Source organism: Pogoniulus pusillus, chromosome 2 (assembly GCF_015220805.1).
Source record: "Pogoniulus pusillus isolate bPogPus1 chromosome 2, bPogPus1.pri, whole genome shotgun sequence".
Classification (NCBI taxonomy): Eukaryota; Metazoa; Chordata; class Aves; order Piciformes; family Lybiidae; genus Pogoniulus; species Pogoniulus pusillus.
This window is the reverse complement of record NC_087265.1, coordinates 18,541,687-18,561,494: the sequence shown is the minus strand read 5'-3', so window position 1 is coordinate 18,561,494 and position 19,808 is coordinate 18,541,687.

The window sequence follows — 19,808 nt, the reverse complement described above, 5'->3', positions numbered from 1 at the left end:
TATCATAGTTTTCCTCCAGCACCAGAGCTTCCAGCTCCTCTTGTTTGTTACCCATACTGCGTGCATTAGTGTACATGCACTTCAGCTGGGCTGCTGCTTTTACTCCTAGCTCTAGCCTACCATCCTCAATTCCCTTTGATTTATCTCTGGTGCTGTCATGTTTAACCCCCTCCCCCTTCCATTCTAGTTTAAAGCCCTCTCAACAAGCCCAGCCAGCTTGTGTGCCAGGGTCCTTCTCCCCTTCTGTGATAGTTGTGTCCCATCTGCTGATTGCAGACCTGTGGCAAGATGAAGTTCCCCAATATCAAAGAATCCAAAGTTACGTTGGATGCACCAACCTCTGAGCTACTTGTTCATCAAATATGCTTTCCTGTTCTTCTCTGTATTCCAGCCTGTGACTAAGGGTATAGATGAAAAGATTACCTGTGCCCCTGCTCCCTCAACTGCTTTCCCCAGTGTCTTAAAGTCCCTTTTGATAGCTTTTAGCCCTCTGTTATTAATCTCATCATTCCCTGCCTGTATAACTAATAAGGGATAGTAATCAGAGGGCTGCACTACAGTAGGCAGCCTCCTGGGAACATCCCTGACCCGGACTCCAGGGAGGCAGCAGAGCTCCCTGTGGAAGGGGTCTGGCTGGCACATGGGGCCCTCTGTTCCCTGCAGAAGGGAATCACCAATAACAATTACCCTCCTCTTTTTCTTCTGGGTACTTGTTCTGATGCGAGGGGGCAACTGATTTGTCTCAGTTGCCCTCCCAGACGGTGATGCTTCTGCCTGCTCCAGGATCACCTCATCCTCAACCTCTAGTGCCCTATATCTGTTATGTAAGGGCAGCTGGGGATGTGAAGATGGCTGGAAGGGTTTTCCCTTGCCCCTTCTGGCAGGCACCTGCATCCATTCTTCTTGGTTGCTCTGTTCGTCTCCCTCTGGCAAGGGGGACTGCAGAGCATGTTGCTCTTTTGTACCTTCCCTTTCAGCCTTCAGTCGTTCCACCTCTCCCTTGAGTTCAGCCACCAGGTTAAGCAGACAATCAATCTGTTCACACCCAATGCAGCCATTGCCTGTGTCGAGTGCCAGGCTCCAGCACTCCTCACATCCAGACGTCTGGACTCCTGCACTCCTACAGGTGGGCTCTGTTTGGGTGCCCACAGTTTTACAAGTATTATACAGCTTGGACCTAGTTCGAACCATGTCTGCTATCCTGAAGGTCCGGTGCGAGCTGTTAGGTGTGGTGTTTTTTTTGGTTTTTTTTGTTTTTTGTTTTTTTTACCAGCGGGGCGCTGCGCTCAGCAGAGACAGCAGCTAGCTCCTCGTTTAAATGTGCCGCTCGCCAGGCACCGCCCTCTGATTCACCTTCCTGCGAGCACTTTGCGCCTGCTTGCCGCTCCCTCCCTCCCTCTGGGCTCCTCAGATCGAGAGAGCCTCAAGAAAAGAGGAGAAAAAAGGCTGCGAGAAAGCGCGTTGTCACTCACAATGCGACAATGTCCGGACCAGATTGCACATGTCCTAAGCCCACTGCATGGACTACTTCTCACTTGATCTGATCAAAGGCTGCTTGTTGTCCCCACACAAAATTGTTTCTCTTACGAGTCACATCATGCAGAGTTTTGACAATTTGACTGAATCCAGGAGTGAATAGTCCCCAAAATCCCACTGCACTGAAGAAAGGTAGAGTGTGGAACTGCCATGGTGGAGACTTTGTTGATCACATCCTGTGGAATGTGATGGCAACCATCCTGTCACCTAACTCCCAGAAACTGAATTTCTCTAGTGGATCCTTTGACCTTGCCTCTCTTAATGGCAAAACCTGCTTGCAACAGAATGACTTTGTTATCTTTCTCAAAGACTTCCTCAGCAGTTTGACCCCACACAATGATGTTGTCGATGAATTTATATGCTCTGGAGCTTTACCTTTCTCCAGTGCATTTTGGGTGACTGAGTGACAGATCGTTGAGCTATATTTTCATGCCTGAGGCAAAACAGTTGAACTGTGTGCTAGTTTGAAGCAAGCTAGAATGTTTTGGTGAGAGAAAGTAGATAATTGGCTGTGAAAGGAAAACAATGGTGATGTCTCCTTCCCTCAGAGTCTTGCTAAAGAAGAATGTAAATATTAGATAGCACTCTTGCCATTTTGTCTCTCACTCTGCTTCTGGCTTTGGACTGAGCTACATCTCCCTAACCTCATCTGCCACTAACCTTGCTCCTTAACCTCTTGTCTGAACCTCTATTCTTCCTTAGGACTGGGGTAAGGTTGAGAGGGGCAGGGGGAAGGTGCAGGGGTGGTTGAGAGCCCCTCCTGGGGACTCAGGTTTTTGGGAGGGGAGTTGTGTTTCTGTATTACTTTTACATTGCATATTTCTGTATATAACTATATATATTGTAAATAGCTGCTTGTATATTGTGCTAGCTGTAAGTAAATAGCTTCATTTATATTCCCAGAACCATCTGAGTCTAGTCTGGGTACCTTCTTTAGTATGGGGGGGCGGGTAACATCCAAACCACCACAAACTGGTACTGGATTCCTCTCCAGGTGAATGCAAACTGAGGCCTGCACTCCTTTGTTATGAGAATAGAGAAGAAAGCATTAGCAATGTCTATGGTAGCATCTGGGCTCCAGACCCAGACCTCTGCATGGTAGGACTTGGTGCCATGGTCTAGCCTTGAGGTCTGTGGTAAAGGGTTGGACTTGATGATCTGTGAGGTCTCTTCCAACCCTGATGATACTGTGATACTGTGGAATCAGAAGCAGTGGTTCAGCTGCTGGTGAGCACACTCTCTAAGAGAGGTGTCTCTTCTAGCCAGAAAAAACTCTGTGAGTTAACTGCACCAAGGGTAAGTGATGCATGCCAGAAATTCCCGTATTCTTTTGTCCGCATGAGTGGAGCTATGTTGACAGTGTCCCATGGGATGCCACTGTCACTGGTGGGACCTGGGTCTGACTTGGAGGGACAGAATAACCACCTTAAGAACAATGAAAGCAAAACACCGAGTCACTATGGCTGCTGCATGCACGCTCATTGCCACTCCTGCTTTTCTGGTCAAACTGACCAGAACGACCCGACTGGCACTAAGCCTTCTCACTTTGGAAAGTTTTCAGAACTACTGTGTTATCACCTGTGAAAAATCTGATGATGAAATACAAGAAGGGGAAGATCAAAATAGTCATAAGAGCTTCTCCAAAACTTTTTCTCTCTGTGAGATATGTACTTTAAAAATTATGTTTGTTGTGCAATAGAGTATTCTTAAAATCACCTGGTAGGTGGTGAGACAAGCCCTGAGGGACAACAGAAGCCAGGGCTTCAAAGACTCATAAGTTTGCCTTTACAGAGAAGACAGGGAGAGAAACGGGAAGCCAGCGGCAGAAGCCACAAAGCTACAAAGATGGAGGATTGGGAGAACGAAACAGTGGGTCTGCTGAGCCATAGGACCCATGGGAGGGGCATCCCCCACGTGAGTTGCATGCCCCCTCCACCTGCTGGAACAGTGGGAGCCCATTCTCCCAGCCTCCCTCCCTCCTTTCTCCTTTTTTTTCCTTGCAGTTTATCTTCTGTGGAGAGAAGTGTTTTGTTCTTAAAGGGACAGCGCATTTGCAATAGCTTTTGCAAACTACGATCCTGATAATGTTTTTAGCTTTGATTGTAATAGAACTTAGAGTTTAAGAGTTTACTGGATAAGCTGTTAATTGCAATAGGATAAATTTTGGAATAATTTTAGTAGGGTAATTGTGATAAGAATTAAGTAATTAAAATAGAGTACTTAATTACAATAGAGTATTTTAAGTACTTGAAAGCTGAACATGTTCAATAGTTGATATAATGGAATATTATGATAAGAGTTGTTTTTGTATAAGTTAATAATTTCCTTTTTGTGATTTAAGGTTCTTTTCTTTTTCTGGATGCCAGGGTATTTTCAAGGAGCTCCATGAATGTAATATCTTCTTGATTTTCTTTCTTTGTTTGTTTGTTGTTGTGTTTTTTTTTTTCCTCAGTAATGATTCCATGGTTTAATTTCCTTCAGTTCTTAGAATTTTTAAGTTGATAGGTAATGCAGTTAAGGCCAAGAGTTTGTAGTGGGAATATTATAGGATATGGGATATTACAGGATATAGGATATTTAGGATATTATAAGAAGTTTCTTAGGGTTTTTTTCCTAAGGATAAGGATCATGTCTTGGGAAACATTTGTCAGTGGCAAAAAGAAAAAGGGGGAGGTAGTACCACCATGCAGACCATGCAACCTGTCACTGCCACTGACAAACCTCATAAGCCAAACCAAGCAAAACGAAAAGTTAGTGGAACAGATGCACTGCTTCAAGAATGGGTGTTTCCCTTGCTGCAACCGAAAGCTAGTGTCCAACAAAGAATAGTAGCAATAGCAGAGTTAATCAGAAAAGGATGCTAAAGGATCATAGACATTGCTGGAGAAGAAACCGCTGACATCAGCATGCCTGTAGCAAATGAACATTTAGAATGGTGCCTACAGCACTCCTTACCACTTCAGGAGGCACTGCTAGGATACACAGGTCTTGTACATACATGACCCCCTAACAGCCTTTTGCAGCAAGTAATAGGTGACTTTCAGTGGATTGAGAAGCCAAAAGCATCTATGACACCATTGGAAGAACAGTGTATACCAATGCTGGTAAAGGCAAAGAAGCTTACCACTTGCATCTGGAAAATAGACCATCATTGGAATAAACACATCATTACAGGGACAAGGGAGGATACCCTTCAGACGTTGGAACTGGCAGCCATCTCTTGGGCCCTCCAGAATTGGGTTCACATTCCTGTTAATATTGTTTCAGACACTCTACATGTTGTAGGAGTGGTGAGTAGGATTGAAGATGCCTTGTTTTGAAGAACCAAAAATCAGTGGCTACAGTCATCATTTTTACAAGTATAAGATGCAGTCAAAACCAGACAATACCCCTACTGAATAATTCACATAAGAAGCAATCAGTTCAATATGGCACTGGGAGAGGGAAACGCATTGGCAGATAAACTGGTCAGCCCAGTGCATATTGTTTCCCCAGAGAATACCATTGAATGAGCCAGAAGCTCTCACAAAATGTTCCACCAGAATGCTCAAGCCTTGCGACAACAGTTTGGGTTAACTCACTCAGAGTCATCCGGGATAGTCAGGGCCCGTCCCCAGTGCAGTCATTGCAGGCTGGGCCTAGGACTTGGAGTTAACCCAAGAGGCCTTACAAGGCGTTAGAACTGTGGCAAATGGACGTTGCACATATTCTTCAATTTGGGAGACAGAAATACATCCATGTCTCTATAGATACATTTTCAAGAATTATATGGGCAACAGAAAAGACAGGAGAGACAGGAAAGCACATCTGTAAACATTTAACAGCATGTAAACATTAACCAGCATTTGTGGTAATGGGAGTACCACAACAGATTTAGACACATGGGCAAAACAAACAAGGACACAAGAATTTTGTCTAGCAATGGCATCAGCTACAGATCCCTTTAAGACTTGCTTATTGGGAATACCTGATTTCAATGAGAATAAATTTTCTGAAGGTAGTAAGGGTAACTGTGACAAAGCAAACATCATGGCACGCTGTGCTGGAGCATTGATCAACAAACTAAATGTTTCACTTCAGTGGGATCCTCAGGAGTTAGAGTTATTAGGGTCTCAAGGTATAGGCAATACTACTAAGAATTGGACCCAAACCTGTTTTGGTTTTGGGAACTTGAAACGGAGAGCCAATCCACATCAAGCCCAAGAGTGGTCATCATGGACCAACATAGCTACAGGTCTACAATGTGATTATGTGCATGCGGGGAGTTACTGTGGGACCAATGTTTCACAAGTAGCAGCTGGTAGAAAAGGTCATAAAATTGAGGACAGTTTGGGGGCTCTCGGTGCAGAGGGTGCAGGTGGATATGCCATATGAGTAAATGATACCGCAAAAGCTCTTCCCCCAGGAATATTTTTGATATGCAGTAACAGAGCATGGCAAGGAATACCAAAGAATGTTATTGGGGGACTGTGCTATTTGGGAAGACTAACTACGTTTTCAATCAGCCATAGGCAGCTGCTGAACATTACCAATGGAAAGTGAAGTAAGCGGTCCCTGGGACTTTCCCCCGGCTGCAAAAATGATGTAAAACTGTTAAGCGTAGTTGTTCGTGCCACTTTAGGAGTCTTTATGCCAGGCACTGCTGCTGGAGATGCTTTGAATAATCTTGCTAAGCTTGCATCCTGAAAAACAGGCTAATGTAACTACTGATATTCTAGAGAAAACGCTAGTAGATCAAAATAGCTTAAGGCACACACTGCTACAAAATTGTGCAGCAGTCAATTCTCTGCTTTCAGATCTCTCAGGCCATGATGAATCTATACACAAAAGCATACAATGGTTAAAGGAGCATGCTAATAAAATCCAGCAAGAAGTTAGCCCCTTAGATGATTTGCTTAGAAATATGTTTGGGGACATTCCATCGTGGCTGCACGAATGTATTAAGAGAGACCTGAAAATCATCTTTCTGATTTTAGTATTATTGATTTGTAGTTGTATTATTTGCTCTTATGTTAAACAGGGCCTGCATAAAATCACAGATCAAGCCTGGGTTGCTCAAAGAATTGTGAATGGATTTCTTGCTGGCAGAGGACATGATTTGATAAACACAGCCGTAGTCAGTTCCCAAGCAGATGGGTGATCGGGGGCGGGGGGGATAAGGTTTCATTCCCGCAATTAATGATCCTGTGAGCCACAATTCTGTATAAATTAGGACTCTGCAAGAAGGCTTTGCAACCCTTCACGACACCCATGATGCCAAGATTGTCTTTGTGCTCATCTCGAAGTCAGGAACTAAGGCAATGAAACAAACCCCCATGTCAAGCTGCAAGGGGGCAGGATCTGTTGGCTGCAGGAGGCTGACCCATAAATGTTTTTGTTAAGCCTTACCCTATCTGTATCTCACACAGAGCCTTAGCCTATCTGTGCCTTACATGTGTATCAATCCCACAGTAAGTTATCTGTGCACATCTCTTCTGAGTTAGCATATGAGTCAGTGTATCACTGCAATAAAATGGAGCACGACTTTTAACCACATTGGTGTTCATAGCATGACTCTGGCCATGATTTTCACCAACAAGAAGGATGTGGATGTGCTGGAGCGTATCCAGAGAAGGGCCACTGGTGTGCTAGTTTGGAGCTAGCTAGAATGTTTAGGTTGAGAAGAACTAGATTACAGGCTGTGAAAGAGAAACAATGGTGATGTCTACTTCACTCATAGGCTTCTTGAGATGTATAAAAACAAGAACACAATCAGAGATAACAGAGTTGCTCTCTGCCTCACTTCTCTCTCTAACTACACTAGTCTGTGTAACTAATCTATCTGCTTCCCAACCCCCCAGACAATTCTCCAAACCCACTTTGAATGTAAGGTGAAGTCTGGGATAAGGTAGAGGGGTGGAAAGGAAGCGGAAAGGTGATCGGCAGCCCCTCTTGGGGACTCTGATTTCTGAGAGGGATGTTCTGTTTCTGTATTACTTTTTAACTTGTGTATTTTTGTATATAGCTGTATATATTGCAAATAACTGCTTGCATATTGTTCTAAGCTGTAAATACAAAGCTGAATTCTAATTTCCAGCTTGTCTGAGTCTAGTCTGTGTGATTTTTCTTAAGTGTGGGGGGGCAGGTAATACCCAAACCATCACAGTTTGTGAGCACAGCCAGAAGTGTATACAAGAGTATAAATATAGATAAGGCATTCAGGCACTGCCTGGGCACTGGGCTGCATTTCTCTCTAGCCTCACTTACCGTCTCTCTGATTAATCCAGTTGCTTCCTAACCCCCTGGCCGACCCTCCGTTCTTCCTTGGGGCACAAGGCAACATCTGGGGTAAGGTTGAGGGGTGGGAAGAAGGTGGAAGGGCTTTAGGAATCCCTCCTGGGGACTCAGATTTCTGGGAGGGGTGTTGTGTTTTTTGTATTACCTTTTACCTTGTATATTTCTGTATATAAATGTATATACTGTAAGTATCTGCTTGTATATTGTGCTAAGCTGTAAATAATAAGCTTCATTCAATTTCCAGAGCCAGCAGAGTCTAGTCTGGGTGATTTCCACAGTGTGTGTGGGGCGGATAACACCCAAACCACCACAGCTGGGATGATCAGAGGGCTGGAGTACCTCTCCTATGAGGACAGACTGCAGAAGTTGGGGCTGTTCAGTCTGGAGAAGAGGAGGCCCCCCAGGTGACCTTCTTGTGGCCTTTCAGTATCTGAAGGGGGCCTTCAGGAAAGCTGGGGAAAGACTTTTTAGGATATCAGGTAGCGACAGGACAAGGGGGAATGAAGTGAAGCTGGAGATGGGTAGGTTCAGGTTGGACATGAGGAGGAAGTTCTTCACAATGAGAGTGGTGAGACCCTGAAATGAGTTACCCAGGGAGGTGGTTGAGGGCCTGTCCCTGGAGGTGTTTAAGGCCAGGCTGGATGAGGCTCTGGCCAGCCTGATCTAGGGTAGGGTGTCCCTGCCCATGGCAAGTGGGTTGGAAGTAGATGATCCTTGTGGTCCCTTCCAACCTTGACTGATTCTATGATTCTAAGTACAGAGCCAGTTTGTTTTTCTATTAATATGACCAGTCAAGAGAGCACAGAAAATAAAGGATTACATTCTCTATTTCAATATTCCTACCTTCCTCTCTCCCTAAAAGACTGTGTGCAAGTAGATAGTTGCTCTAGCTCTTGTCAGAAGTTCACATTTTAATATTACTTTCTTCCTATTTTCTTTGGGTTTTCTCCTTTGCTTTTACTGGGAAAGACTTAGTGAAAACTAACCTGGTTGGAAATGCTGAGATCCAAGTTATGGATGGTTTACTGTCATGAAATTTCATTGATCCTTAAAGTTCATCCTTATCACTGCTAATGGATATACAGCATTGTCAATTACTTTCTGGCATTGCTTTTCACACATGATTGGCAGATGTAACAAGCAGATAGGTGAGAAATTTAACTTGTTGCACAACAATGGATGTGCACATCAGAAGCTTTCTGAAATGTAGAAAGTTACTGAGGGCCATAACCTGATATCAGCAAAAGAGATGGCTGCAACCACTCAGTGAATTTCAGTTCTTAACAGTTTTGTTTCATTTTGTTACTTACTTCTTGTGATAAATCAATACTCATGTCTTCAAGGTATTTCTTGCATACCAGGAGCCCCCAGGACTAATGAACCAATTAAAGACATTGACATTACTCCTTTAGTATCAAGGCAGGGAAACAATTGACAAGACTTCTAAGTTCATTGTGCATGCAGGAGACGGCTACCGCTTCCATATGGCTTTCAGACTGTCTTCATTCCCAGTGAGAACCCACACCTGAGGAAGACCTAGAAGGGCCTGAGGCATCATTCACTCCAAAGAGCTTTTGATTCCCACAAGCATCATTTATTGAAAACATTTGGCTTTTGTTGAGAACATTCACTGTCAGTCTGACAACTACTGAAATACATCCCTAACATGTAGAACAGATTTAGAATGACAGTCTCAAAGTAGTCATTGTCAGAAGTTGGACAAACAACCTTATGAGTGTCCCTGCAGCAAGTCTCAGATCAATTACAGTGTCATGCTTTCAGTTACCTTCTTTTCTTTTCTTTTCTCTTTTCTTTTCTTTTCTTTTCTTTTCTTTTCTTTTCTTTTCTTTTCTTTTCTTTTCTTTTCTTTTCTTTTCTTTTCTTTTCTTTTCTTTTCTTTTCTTTTCTTTTCTTTTCTTTTCTTTTCTTTTCTTTTCTTTTCTTTTCTTTTCTTTTCTCTTTTCTTTTCTTTTCTTTTCTTTTCTTTTCTTTTCTTTTCTTTTCTTTTCTTTTCTTTTCTTTTCTTTTCTTTTCTTTTCTTTTCTTTTCTCTTTTTCTTTTTCTTTTTCTTTTTCTTTTTCTTTTTCTTTTTCTTTTTCTTTTTCTTTTTCTTTTTCTTTTTCTTTTTCTTTTTCTTTTTCTTTTTCTTTTTCTTTTTCTTTTTCTTTTTCTTTTTCTTTTTCTTTTATTTTCCTTTCCTTTGATGTTTGGAAGTCCCACTGCTAGGCCAAGATAGAATCCCAGTATTGCAGCCTAGCAAAATCAGTGTTGACTTTTTGGATTTGACCAAACCAAACAGCCAGTGATCATGTTCCATGACTGGACTGGTATAAAATGCTATGTGACTGTGGATGGATAGGACAAGGGCAAGGAAGGAGATATTTAAGTTTTAAAAGTACCATGAAATGTATTGTCTGCTCTTACTTTGTGCTCAGTATACCTTACAACCTGGCCATGTTCTTGGGATCTTCTCAGAAGCATAACACTAGTTCCATTGTGGTGTTCTGAACAGATTCTTCCTGCTTGAAAGAGGAAAGAGGCCTAATGCTATAGACCTGAGAGATTCCAGGGCTTATCTTGACATTTATATTTGGGCCTGCTTCTTTTGCCCTCATTATTTCTTAAGGACACAAAACACATGTGCTAGTTTGAAGCTAGCTAGAATGTTTTGGGGAGAAGAACTAGATTACAGGCTGTAAAAGGAAATCTATAGTGGTGTCTACTTCTCTCATAGACTTACTGAGATGTATAAAAACATAAGTCAAAACATAGATAACACACTTGCCATCACTCTCACTTGGGCTGCTGACTGAGCTGCATCTTCCTAACCTCACCCACCATTTTGGACTAACCCATTTTGCTTCCTAACCCTCTGGCCGAGCCTCTATTCTTCGTTGGGACTGGGGTAAGGTTGAGAGGGGTAGGGGGAAGGTGAAGGGGCAGCTGAGAGCTCCTCCTGGGGACTCAGGTTTCTGGGAGGGTAGTTGTGTTTCTGTATTACCTTTTTTACCTTGTATATTTCTGTATACACTGTAAATATCTGCTTGTATATTGTGCTAGCTGTAAATATAAGCTTCATTCATATTTCCAGAGCCGGCTGAGTCTAGTCTGGGTGATTTCTAAAGTGGGGGGGGGGGGGACACCCAAACCATCACAGCACACATAAATACACTTCCACAGGAGTAGTTTGAGGAATTAGCAGAATAAAATTGATTTATGAACATCTTAACCAAAATTTGTTCTATGTGGAAGGTCTGGTAACTGCATTATAGATTCCAACCTTGTGTAATCACACTGCTGTTTTATTTGCTCTTGTTCTAACCAGTTTTAACTAAACAAAAAGAGTTGCTCAGATGACTTTCAAGGTTTGTTTATTCTCTTCTTCCTGTGTTATTTCACTTGTCATTTCTTTATATTTCAACTTTAGGCAAGTGAAGACTTCTGACTTGCTATCGTTTCACCAGCAGCTCCCATGTACAGCTAAACACACAATCTTCAAAAGTGGGACAGGTTGTCTCCAGGATAGCTGGACTCCTGAAGTGGTGAATGGAGTCAGGGACCAGTACAGTCCCCCTCTAATCCATGAGGAAGCAGTAAGGGACCTGCTGTGTCATTTGGATCCTCACAAATCCATGGGACTGGATGGGATCCACCTCTAAGTTCAGTGTGTGCATCTAATAAGAGTCCTTGTCTCTAAAAAGCAAACAGGCAAGTATGCATCTCTCTGACCTTAACTATCTAATCTTGTCCCTTGTCTGAACTTCCTCTATATCTGGTGGGGAGAGTGATAAATCCCTCCGGTTTCAGAGGCTGAAATTAATCGTTTCAGAAGATGGTCTTTCTTTGCTGGCTGTAGCAGATGCTAATGTGACTAACATGGATTTGACAGATACCTTTTAGATTAGCAAATTCCTTATTCCATTATGTTTGGTAAACTGACACTTTCTCTCCTGCTTGTGTGGGAAAGAAATGGACAATGCCATTGTGATGCATAGTGTTGGGTAGTGTGACTGTTAAATACCCAGGCTTATCTTCATTTCTTGTACACTCAGCTTGGGAGCAGACATAAGAAATTGAATTATGATTCTCGCTGTCCTGTAATTTCTTCAAGTAGCAGCTGGATAAGTCAGCACAAAATAGATATTAATCTACAATAAATATATAATAAGTCCATTGTATAACAAACTATAATGTATTGTTTTAATTGGGATTTTCTTATGATCACATAGCAAATAAATATATTATACATGGTTGCAACTGTCAAGGCTGAAGAAATACATAGCTGCTGATTTGGCTTTTAATTGAACTGAAAATCTTCTAACAGTACTGTAATATTACCACTTCCTTCTGACCTTGTGGAACACTATAACTGATGATGAAGAAAAGGCTGAGGTCCTGAATGCCTTCTTCGCCTCAGTTTTCAACAGTAAGGAGGGAGGAGGAGGCAAGTGGCCTCCTGAACTGGGGGATGGGGTCGGGGAGCGGTGTGTTCCCCTGGAAATTCATGAAGAATTAGTTCAGGACCTGCTGAGCCATCTGGACACCCACAAGTCCATGGGACCAGATGGGATCCATCCCAGGGTGCTGAGAGAGCTGGCAGCTAAGCTGGCCAAGCCGCTCTCCATCATTTTCCAGCAGTCCTGGCTCACCGGAGAGGTCCCAGGAGACTGGAAAATGGGCAACGTGGTCCCCATCCACAAGAAGGGTTGGATGTAGGAACCTGGGAACTACAGACCCGTCAGCCTGACCTCAGTGCCAGGGAAACTGATGGAGCAGGTTATCTTGGGGGTGATAAGAGCACACCTGAGGGATGGCAAAGAACTCAGGTCCAGCCAGCATGGGTTTAGGAAGGGCAGATCCTGCCTCTCCAACCTGATCTCCTTCTATGATCAGGTGACCTGCTTGGTGGATGTGGGGAGGCCTGTGGATGTGGTCTATCTGGACTTCAGCAAGGCCTTTGACACTGTCCCCCACAGCAAACTGCTGGCTAAGCTGTCAGCCCATGGCTTGGATGGCAACACTCTGTGCTGGGTTAGGAACTGGCTGGAGGGCCGGACCCAGAGAGCGGTGGTGAATGGTGCCACATCCAGCTGGCGGCCAGTCACTAGTGGTGTCCCTCAGGGATCAGTGCTGGGTCCCATCCTCTTTAACATCTTCATAGATGACCTGGATGAGGGCATGGAGTCAGTCATCAGCAAGTTTGCAGATGACACTAAGCTGGGGACAGATGTGACTGAGTTGGAGGGCAGAAGGGCTCTGCAGCGGGACCTTGACCACCTGGACAGATGGGCAGAGTCCAATGGGATGGCATTCAATAGCTCCAAGTGCAGGATGCTGCACTTTGGCCACAACAACCCCATGCAGCGATACAGGCTGGGGTTGGAGTGGCTGGAGAGCAGCCAGACAGAGAGGGATCTGGGGGTGCTGATTGATACCCACCTGAACATGAGCCAGCAGTGTGCCCAGGTGACCAAGAGAGCCAGTGGCATCCTGGCCTGCACCAGGAATGGTGTGGTCAGCAGGAGCAGGGAGGTCATTCTGCCCCTGTACTCTGCACTGGTTAGACCACACCTTGAGTGCTGTGTTCAGTTCTGGGCCTCCCACTTTAGAAGGGACATCGAGATGCTTGAGCATGTCCAGAGAAGGGCGACAAAGCTGGTGACAGGCCTCAAGCACAAGCCCTACGAGGAGAGGCTGAGAGAGCTGGGATTGTTTAGCCTGGAGAAGAGGAGGCTCAGGGGAGACCTTATTGCTGTCTACAACTACCTGAAGGGTGGTTGTGGCCAGGAGGAGGTTGCTCTCTTCTCTCAGGTGGCCAGCGCCAGAACAAGAGGACACAGCCTCAGGCTGCACCAGGGGAAATTTAGGCTTGAGGTGAGGAGAAAGTTCTTCACTGAGAGAGTCATTGGGCACTGGAATGGGCTGCCCGCGGAGGTGGTGGAGTCGCCGTCCCTGGTGCTGTTCAAGACAAGGTTGGACATGGCACTTGGTGCCATGGTCTAGCCTTGAGCTCTGTGGTAAAGGGTTGGACTTGATGATCTGTGAGGTCTCTTCCAACCCTGATGATACTGTGATACTGTGAAGCATAATCAGAAAAACAACAATATTCACAAGCTCAAGGTGAAATTATCTGTCTTCCTCCTTGGCATCATGAGCTGCTCAGAATGTTAATCAATGCTGTTTCCAAAGTCAAAGCCATCTACTTCCAGCAGCAAACATTTCAACTATTCAGTCCATAATGAAGTGGTCCCAATGGCACATCTTTCCTTTGCACTCCACTTAGTGTAACCCTACACTGCCCAGATGTAACTGTCAAGGGCATGATAGCCCGTGTTCGTTCTGATCCTTTTCATGAGCAGTTATCCTGCTCAAAAGTGACAAAATAGAATTGAAGAATTAGGAAGAGTTATTGCTCTCTTCTGGCTGAGAACATACTACTGTGTGCAGATATTGGGTGGGCTGCCTCCATGACGCAAAGCCCAGTGTTAAAGATTCATCCACATTATGGGTGGTGCAAGTGCATATTCCCTATAAATAACCAGTAGAAAGATTAGACTGATATCTGCAGTTTGCCAACAGGATGTGTCTTTGCTGGAACAAGTGTTGGAGACTAGGAGTTGCCTTTTGCTACCAGACTAAGTTATTTTCATAGCACAGCATATAAAGGAGGAAACGAAAATTCACTTCACTTCAGAGTATCACAGTATCACCAAGGTTGGAAGAGACCTCATAGATCATCAAGTCCAACCCTTTACCACAGAGCTCAAGGCTAGAAACAGCATAACTTCTCAATGACTGATGGAAACAAATCTGCTTCCATCACCTATGGAAGAAGCCAAGTAGCAGGACTATAAAAAGCAGGCATAAATAAACCCTCAAATAGCATATTTTCCTATTTAATTATATATTTTATGAAAATACAACTACTTATGTTTTTGGCATGTAATAAGAATTTGCATACCTTGCTTGCAAACAGTCCTCTGGGCATCTTATCTCTGTTTACAAATTACAATTTCCTTCTAAGTATTTGTTGTGTGTGTTAAACACTTGATATACACAGGTTAGAAGGCATCAAGACTCTAATATTGCAAGTTTTAAGTTTAATTTTCTGGCCTTTCTCTGGTTTTCTTTGATTTTGATTTTTTTTTGACATCCTAATGCCTTTGCTCCATGACCCAGAACATCAAGAAACAAATCAGATCTCCATAAGGGAAAGGTGCTCCTTAAAACTTGTTTGGTTTTCAGTGCAGCAGCACAAAGCCAAAGCATTTTTGACACAAATAACCTCAGTCTTTAACCTGCAGCATTGTTTTATGTAACGATTGAAGTCTTACCAGCACATCAAGATGGGTGAAAAAAAAATCCTATGTATTTTAGTTCTTTGAGGCAAATAAAAAAGCACTTGTCAAGAAGAAGTATTTTAATGTCAGAGTTATGGGTTTTCTTTTTCATGCCTTCTTGTTCTGTTGCTTTAAGATGTTGGTTCTAAGTGTTGGAGTTTAAAAACAGATTTTTTTAATTAATATTTTTGCCCTCCTCCCCCCGAAAAAAAAAACAAAACAATAGGTGGAAAAGAATTCTTGTGGGACATTTGCAATATGTAGGAGTCTTATTGATCTCGCTACTAAAGATATATTAATGAGCATAATCTTTTAGTATATGACACAGTAACTCTTTCCTGCTGCCCAGGGAGGTGGTGGAGTCACCATCCCTGGAGGTGTTCAAGAAAAGACTGGATGAGGCACTTGGTGCCATGGTCTAGTTGACTGGATAGGGCTGGGTGATAGGTTGGACTGGATGATCTTGTAGGTCTCTTCCAACCTGGTTGATTCTATAAGTCATGACAGATGGTAGCTGCTTTTAGAGCAACCTGGAATCAGGGCCCGGGAAACACTAGCATTGTGCTTAGTGTGGAGAATGCTACCTGCTGGTCCTAGGCATGTCATATCAGAATGGTCCAAACCCAGGGTGTTTCACAGATTTGTAAAACTACAGGGAGTCTAGGTTTATTATTCAATGTTTCCTGCTCCTGTAGGATTTCTCTGATTGAATTTTTGTTTAAGCTTACCTACATCTTTAAGTAAAAATCATGTAAACCTGTCTTAACTTTATCATGCCCACTAACACTAAATCTCTCACTAATAATTCCCCTGGTTACTTATTATTCAAATATAGGAAACCATGGTGCTCTTGAGGAAGCACAAAGTGTGGAGGTTGAATATTTGTTTTTCCTCTATAGTATCGTTAGAGAAAGAATGCAGCAGAGGAAACAAGACTTAATTTCTGACAGTTACATTTCGTTCAGCAATACAGAAGTACCTAAGCTAGAGTCCATATCCCAATGCAGTTTAGTTGAATATGCTGACTAAAAGATCAGGCACAGATCTAGGTTGAGGCAGTTTAGTTTTGTGCAGCCTGAGCAGTAAGTCATAGTGGAGCTGTGCTGAAACAATGGCACTGACCAGCTTGAAGCTTGTCTGTCCTAGAAGTCAAAACACCACAATTCCTGTTAGTCTGTGTCATGCTCACAAAACAGGACATTTTGAGCAGAGCAAGGTTTTAGGTGGGTGTTGTGGTAGGCCCAAACAGGCCAAAATAGGCCTAAACATGTCCTGGTTTGCCGAGACATGTTTTTCTGCTCTCCTTGTGGAGAAGTAACTGTAGGAAAGAGGACAAAGAACCTGGAGCCACTGAGCCTAGGGACCCTGGCTTGTCCAGACTTGCTTCGCTTCTGTTTACATCCTGTGGTAAACAATGTACACATACTTAGTTTGTCCTTGCCTTTTGCAAGGCTTATGTTTTTCCCAAATTTGGGTAAAGCAAGTCTATGGCTTAACCCTAATATGGTTAAGCTCAGCTAACTGCCATTCTGATTGGCTATTCTGTGTCCAGAGGCCCATTAGTCTCAGGTTGCATTGATAAAAAGAGATGAGCAGGTAACACAATGTGTTCTGCCATTGTATTCGTGCTTGCTTGCCACTGCCACCATTGCCTGCTGCCATTGCTTTCCGATTCTGGCAGTGATTCTGCCATTTCCTTCTGCAGAATTATGCTTTGTTGAGGAATGGCTAAGAGAGAATGGGCACGGAGAATATATGAAATTGGTGGGTCAGCAGAATGAAGAGATTGACAAAGTGCCCAAGGACACTGTCCTTGGGCGAAGTGGTAAACAAGGGGGAAAAGGATGTGTTTCCTGTTTTTGAAGAGAAAACAACCACTTGTTTTGAAGGAAGAACCACACAAATGCATCCCGTAGAGCTACAGATAAGTAACTGCCGACAGTGGAATACGTTAACTGCTTGCTATAAAAGTACTCTACTGCTCCAATAAAGTTGTCACCTGCTTATAATCCATATTGGATGCGGTGTCCATTTCTTTCCTTCTCCCAACAGTGGCGCCTGAACAGGGACCCCTCAGTCGGAGGGGTTAACCGAGAACTGGGAGAAGACAGGACCTGTGAACAGGCACCGGTGCGGCGACACCACATCCAAGAGGGCAGTCGGGGACCCAGAGTGGACCGGGGATGAGAGACAGCTCACTCCATCACAGAGCAGGAGGCACGATTTAGGCTGGCCATCATGGATAAAGAGGTAGCGCTTTCTTTGCTCAGAAGCTTTTTAGAAAAGCGAAAAGTGGACTATAACCTAAGGTTATTGCCCGGATTGTGTGCCTATGGTTGCACGAAGGGTTATTTTAAAACTGGGGACGCTTACTTTGACGAAGCCAAGTGGCAAGCATTCGGGAGTGATTTATGGGATGATGTTATCAGTGATAAGAGGGAGGCTAAGAAGCTCCAAGTGCCCTGGCAAGAGTTGATAAATGCAATTAAGAGATACAAGGCAGAGAAAGATCTTGCCACTGCCATAACACTGAAACTTGATAAGCCCGAGTGCCCGGAAGGCAGGCCAGGGGGAGTTTTTCAGCTGCTTGCTCCTGGCCCCCCCTCCTTGGGACTACTGGTAACAGTTGCCCGAACTGTGACTGAAGCCGGAGCTCTGTCTTCAGCCGACACCTCACCACCACTGTACTCATCAGAATCGCCAGCACAGAGTGAGGAGCCATCCACCTTCCCTACTGCCCCGACCTGAAATAATCCCTTCCTCACTGAAGTGACCACTCAGACCTCACTGTAGGGGTCAGTCAGCAGCTCCACTGCCCCGTCCCGCTGTGGCGATTTGGACAGCACCACGACTGATGGGAGCGGTAGTGATTTCAGTGAGAACAAGGAGGCAATAGAAGAAGTGTTTAAAAAACTGTTTAAAAAGAGGAGACATAAAGACAGAGTGTGGGCAGTACGTGCAGAAAAGAAAGAGGCTCGGGAAGAGGAAAGAATAGGAGAGGAGAAAGACCCAGGGACTTCTGTGCACAGCCAGCTGCTCCCGCCGAAATGCCAGCCATGGCATCTGATAGCGCGACAGGCTGCAGCCGCAGGCGACATAGAGGCTGCTAATGAGCTGCTCAAGGCGTGGCCAGTAGTTTATCGGCCACGGGCACGGGGCCAGTTACGGGGGGAGCATGAAGCCTTTGACTGGAAGCTGCTAAAGCAGCTCCAGGAGATGGTTAGGCAATCAGGGCTGCACGGTGAGCCCGCTTGACAAATGTTGCAGTATGTGTTCTCAGCAAGTGGGACTTTAGTGCAAGAGGACATAAAGCAAATAGTGCGAATGATCCTAACTCCATTCCAGCAGATGCAGTTCACCACTCAGTGGGAGAGATACTGTCAGATGGCAGCCATGCTCCCTCGGGCACAAGGGGACCCCCTGGCAGGAATGAGGGCAGAACAATTACTAGGCAAGGGCCGCTATGTAGGGGTACAAGATCAGCTAGTCCTACCCCCAGCTGTGCTGCAGGAAGCTATGAGGCTGGCACAAGTAGCATTGAGGGATGTAAAAGCAGGGACCTATTCTCCCTTATCTCTCCATCAAACAGAAGCCGGGTGAGCCGTATAGCAGTTTCCTGGACAGGCTGCACAAAGCCCTTGCACTATCAGGTCACCCTGAACATGTAACAGATACCCTTGGTAAGAAGTTAGCATTTGAGAACACCCTGCCATGGGTTCGGGAGGTCCTGGTTACTCTGCCACAAGATGCCTCGGTACAGGACATGTTAGAGCGTGTCCAATGGCTGGAGAGCGTGGGGGGCCAGTCCGGTCCGGGAGCATACCAGGTGCAGGCTCAGGACTCAGCTACTGTGGGGGCAGGGAATGCCCTGGAGCGGGTGGTAGAGATGCGGTTTGAGAAAGTCCTGGCCACTCTCACGCCCCCGGTGCAAGCACCGAGGAGGTCGCCACGGCGACCAGAACACTGCTTTTGATGCGGACAGCCGGGACATTACAAGAACCGCTGCTGAGCTCAGAGCATCTTCTGTGACCACTGCTGAACTTCAAACCATGCTACGCTAGCATGCCGATCGCCAGGAAACGAGAGGCAGACCGTGAACGGCCCCCACGCACTGACACATGTAGCGGCCCTGGTAACCCACAGCCAGCAACCAGGGGAAGCATCGGCTTGGACCTGGCAACGGCAGTAGACTGTACCTTAGTAGACACACGTCCGACCAGGATTGCCACCATGATAAACGGACCCCTGGTCATTAACGGCTGTCAAGTCGGTGCATTGTTATTGGGACGATCTAGTTCTGCAATTAAAGGACTGAGCATTATTCCTGGTGTCATTGATGCAGACTACACCGGCACTATACAAATCATGCTGTATACCTTGTTCCCACCTATCCACATATCAGCTGGAAGCCGCATCACTCAATTATTACCGTACCCTCATCTTACCAGTCACCTCCAACCTCTGACACAGGCAGAACGGGTGGCTCAAGGATTTGGCTCTACAGGAACAGCTGCTATGCTGACAACAAACATGAGGCATCGACCAGAAGTCACAGTAACCATTTCTAATGGAAGGGATGGACTGCAGCTTACCATGCTTATGGACACTGGTGCAGACATCACCATAGTGGCAAGCAGAAACTGGCCCAAGCACTGG